This window comes from Euprymna scolopes, chromosome 15 (assembly GCF_053919585.1).
Source record: "Euprymna scolopes isolate OS-2025 chromosome 15, ASM5391958v1, whole genome shotgun sequence".
NCBI classification, from domain to species: domain Eukaryota; kingdom Metazoa; phylum Mollusca; class Cephalopoda; order Sepiida; family Sepiolidae; genus Euprymna; species Euprymna scolopes.
In genome coordinates this window covers 118,066,830-118,072,063 of record NC_136496.1, presented here as the reverse complement: position 1 = coordinate 118,072,063, position 5,234 = coordinate 118,066,830, and the positions used below count along the sequence as shown (strand labels likewise).

Here is a 5,234-nt window from a genome sequence, read left to right as displayed (position 1 = left end):
ATATATATATATATATATATATATATATACACTAGCAAAAGTACCCGTCGTTGACTGGGTTCAAAAACAGCCTACAGAAAATGGACTCTGATTTATGAAAGTATGATAGGTTATGAAAAGGAAGGGTTGTAAAGAGATAGCTTCGAATTTGGGGGTATCAAAACCAAAGCAAAATATGATGAAAGTAAAAATAAAATAGATAAACCCCATAATTTATTATACCATACGTGTTCACACTGAAACACTTATCACAATATTCTGTGGATCTATATTAAAAAAAACTTGTTAAACTGTGTAACATATTTCCATTCTATGGAGGTCAGGCGCGAACGAACACCCCATAATTTTATTATACCATATTTCTTCAAACTGAAATATGATTATCAACGCATACTTACGCAGATAGATATAAAAGTCTTTATTAAAGTTTGTGCCTATTTCCATTCTATGGAGGCCAGGCGCGAACGCAGACCCCACAATTTTAATGAACAACCATTCTTCAAGATCAAACATACCTATTCATGTGTCTCGATACATCTATCATTATATGTAATCAGTTTTCTATAATAGTCAACCACGTAGGAGCCTATTCGTGACCAGGTATTTATTTGCTCCCCCATCGAGCAAATTAGACACGAGGCCGATTTTTAATGTGAGGAGTGAAGGTGAAAGGGGGACCAACTCCCCGGGGAGTAGGGGAGCTGGATAGTGACAATTGGTATGAAGGGTTGCCCCTACATTGACCAAGGTCTTATCTGCGGGGTCGCTCCCACATATGGTCTTTGCTTGCAGTATCTGCCGGAACAGATACTACACTTTGATCTTGGCCCGAAGGCCACGAAGGTGGCCTATTCGTGACCAGACACACACAGACGTTCAGCTTTATATATATATATATATATATATATAGAGAGAGAGAGAGAGAGAGAGAGAGAGAAAACCATACATATATATATACATATATATATATATATATTAGTAGATGGTTTTAAAAAGTATAAAATGCTTTTTTAAGATTATGCCTATCAATATGTGTAACCCTCAACAGGTATAGTGGAGCTTAAATATAATAATATCAATTATAGACAATACAAAGCCATATGTTGCTATACATAGATCTATTTGTTGATGTAATAGGGAAACACAGTGATTGGGAGAGGCGTTATATACTTTTATACCATCGTTATTTTGAAACCTAATGCTTCTCATCAGAAGAAGGACTCGTTGGTTATGTTGCAAACATTTCAATGCGACATCTAGCTAGGGGGATAATTGGGGAGATATTTATGTATCCGGTATATAGGGGAGCGATTGACGAGGGGTCAACGGGGTATTTGGAGCTGTTAAACAAATGTAGATGAATTTTTAGTTAGCTGGGGACTTGCGAGAGATAAGGATACGGAATAGAGGGGATAATAAAATATGGGGGCGAGTGGTGCTATTATAATGTGTGTGAGGACACTTCCCAACCTATATACTCAACAAACTTTGATCTATGTACTTGAAATTTTGTACATAGACATGTGGAAAACTTTTTAATCGGTTTTCATTCGAAAAAAAGGACGGCTAAAGGGTCAAAAGTTAAAAATGTGTACGTGGGTGGGAGGGTCATCGGATGTTATCTGTTTGACAACTGTTTCACAAATGCGCATGCGTGAATCATCCACGTGAAAAATTACTTAGGTTAAGAATAATTAGGGTTAAAAACACTTTTTGAAGAACCTGTCAAGTTGGCTTAATGGTTTTCGTACTTGACACACTGCCTTTAGAATTTTGCTTCGATCTTAGCACAGTGATTTTGAAGAAAAGTTTTTTAATAGAATATATTTGTTGTTTTCAAGTCGGTTTCTATTTAACCCATAGTTGGAACCCTTACAGGTACTACCACTCCGGATCACAGTGGACCTGGGAGCAATGGTAATTAAAGGGTGGCTCCACACTCCCCAAAGCCCACAAGCTGAGGCCTCACCACTGGATATAGTTTAAGGTCATATCAAGGACCCCCATTAAGGGACTTTTACCCTCTGCAGGGAGGCAGTGGTGTATTCTAATGCCCCACCGACAGGGCCGTGTCTGTGTGTATCTGTGTGTATACATGCTGGACCAATTTAATGAGTAAGTAAATACTAAGAAACATATCAATATGCGCAATATTAATATGCCCAGTATATCATTCTAACCTCTAGGTGATAAGATAGAAAAATTAAAAGAGCTTGTTTACTTTAGGGGCGATGTTTTGATTAATGAACTTTCGATCTACATCTTCACAAGGTTTTAGTCTGTGGATACCAAACCGCTGGACATGAAAAGTTAACATTTGTTAGAATTACTCGTCTTTTCTATCCATAATTTTTGTTGTGAAATCCTAATTTCTACGTAATTTCTACAATACTAATATTTGTTTCTAATTACATTGCATTTCTAATAGATTCCAAGTGTCATTCAACATTACTCGTAGCTCTGTGCCTATCATTCCATCATCCTTTAAACTAAATATGTAAATCCGAAATTTCGTTGTGAATGGCTTCCTTAGTATTAAGCGGTTTGTTTTTAAGATTATTTTTCTCTTGTAGACTTGTGGCGCCTGAACCAGGTTCTCTTTCTCCAATTACAAGCGAAAGGTCAATAGAAAGTTTCCCCAAATTGAAATTAGCAGATAATGGCGCATTGTTGGTTCTTTTTCATAATCTCCAATTGAGATCATCTGCTGTATTGATATCTTACAATGGCTGCTTGTTGCGCGACGATTTCCGCGTTCAAATTTATCGTATGTAAACGGGAGGAAAAGGGAAATAAGAACGGAATTGCGCGTTCTGCGACGAAAATCTTATAAAGCGTCACAGACAATTCTGATATTAAATAGAGATGCTTGGACGATATGTTAATTTACATATAACAAGGCCGATAACTATTAGTTGCTTGCTCTCGTGTAATGAATGAATGCGTGAATGTAGGATTGCCATGATATTCTTAAAGATAAACTAAAATGACCAAAAAATGGGCTGAAATGACTTAAATAAATAAAAAGTAAATGACTTAGAATGACTTTAATGAACTTAAGGATGAATTGAATGACCTTAAGAATGACTTGAATGCTTAAAAAATAACTGGAAACCTTCAAAAACAACTTGAATGATCTGGAGAATGACTTGAATGGCTTTGAGACTGACTGGTTGTAAAGTGAGTGATCATTTTACATTAAATTAATACAGAAAAGTGATCCCCCACTTTATATCACAATAAGTACAGCATATAGTAAGAACAGATACTACACTTTGATCTTGGCCAAAAGGCCAAGAAAAGGGTATTTATTTGCTCCTCTACCGAGCAAATTAGGCACAAGGCCGATTTTTAATGTGAGGGGTGAAAGGGAAATGGGGACCAACTCCCCAAAGAGTAGGGGAGCTGGATAGTGACAATTGGTATGGAGAGTTGCCCCTACATTGACCAAGGTCTTATATGTGGAGCTGCCCCTACATATGGTATTTGCTTGCAGTATCTGCCGGGATAGATACTACACTTTGATCTTGGCCAAGAAAAGGTTATTTATTTGCTCCCCCACCGAGCAAATTAGGCACAAGGCCGATTTTTAATGTGAGGATGTAAAGGGAAATGGGGACCAACTCTCCGGGGAGTAGGGGAGCTGGATAGTGATAATTGGTATGAAGGGTTGCCCCTACAATGACCAAGATATTATATGTGAGGACGCCCCCACATATTGTCTTTGCTTGCAGTATCTTCCGGAACAGATACTACACTTTGATCTTAAAAAAGCTAAGAACAACATTTATTAACAACAGACCTTTGATCTTAACCAAAAAGGCCAAGCACAAAAGTGTTACGGACAGACCGACCGACCGACGGAGTGACTTATAGAGTCGCTTGCACGCGACTAAAAATTGTATTCAAAACTTAAGCGTGATAAAAAAAATGTGAAATCAACACGTGACAGACTAAAGAACAAACAAAGTAAATTAATGAAATTAAAAAAAAATAAAATTTTAACGTGAGAGACAACAGAAAATAGTATTTGAAACTAATATGAAAGATAAAAAAAATTCTATTTAAAACTTAAGTTTGACTGACAGAAGAAACTGTATCTATTTAACTTAAATGAGACAGACAAAAGATAATGCTATTTAAAACTTAAATGAGACTGACAAAACTAAATTCTATTTCTAACTTATATGAAACTAATGAAATTTCAAACTTAAATAAGACAGAAAAAAGAAAATGCTATTTCAAACTTAAATGAGACAGAAAAAAGACAATGCTATTTCAAACTTAAATTAGACAAAAAAAGACAATGCTATTTCAAACATAAATAAGACAGAAAAAAGACAATGCTATTTCAAGCTTAAATGAGACAGAAAAAAGAAAATGCTATTTCAAACTTAAATGAGACAGAAAAAAGACAATGCTATTTCAAACTTAAATGAGACAGAAAAAAGAAAATGCTATTTCAAACTTAAATGAGACAGAAAAAAGACAATGCTATTTCAAACTTAAATGAGACAAAAACTGACAATGCTATTGCAATCTTAAATTAGATAAAAGATAATGCTGTGACCCAACCAACCGTTATTGTCGAAAATCACAACAATAACGATTAAAAATTAGAACTTTTATTGTGTACGCAATCCCTGGCAATTTCTGGTTGTATTGCTGGTTATATTTGTTTAGTTAATGACATCAACCAAAATAAGACAAAACGACTTTAGCTGCGCGGATTTGTGTATTGATAAGAATATTTAATAATAATATTGTTTTGTAAATGGACACATTGCATGATGTAAGGTAATATTCACGATTGTTTTGTCTAAACTTGAGAATCAGTTGATCCGAAGTCAATTCCAAGGTTACGTCGTTTGAGAAACTTTTTATATAAAATTACTTAATTAATATGCAAAAGTGATTTTGACAAATTGGCTAATCATGGTGAATTCAATTTTGAATTTTCAGTTAACTGAATGAAACCCCAGACCACGTCAGGCCCACTACGTTAGCTTCCTATGAGAAGGTATGCAGAAGCGAGTTTTGGCAGTTGAAATGAGAGCGGTGTTGTAAGGAGTTGAGTCTGACCGCCCCTTCACCCACTCTACACCAACCCCGCTTGGAGAGAGAGTAGAAAAAAGGAAGAAAAATGGACAATGGTGCGTCGCAAGTTTTTTCTGGGAAAATTGTTCACACTACTGTAATTTCTGCGTTGTTAAAAAAAAGGAAAATTGCAGATA

General features: G+C 35.7%; 1 pseudogene; it reads right to left on the bottom strand.

Annotated features, from left to right (window-relative positions):
- Window positions 1–3,179: 3,179 nt before the first annotated feature.
- LOC145294321 (U2 spliceosomal RNA) lies at window positions 3,180–3,306 on the bottom strand (annotated as a pseudogene).
- Window positions 3,307–5,234: the final 1,928 nt, after the last annotated feature.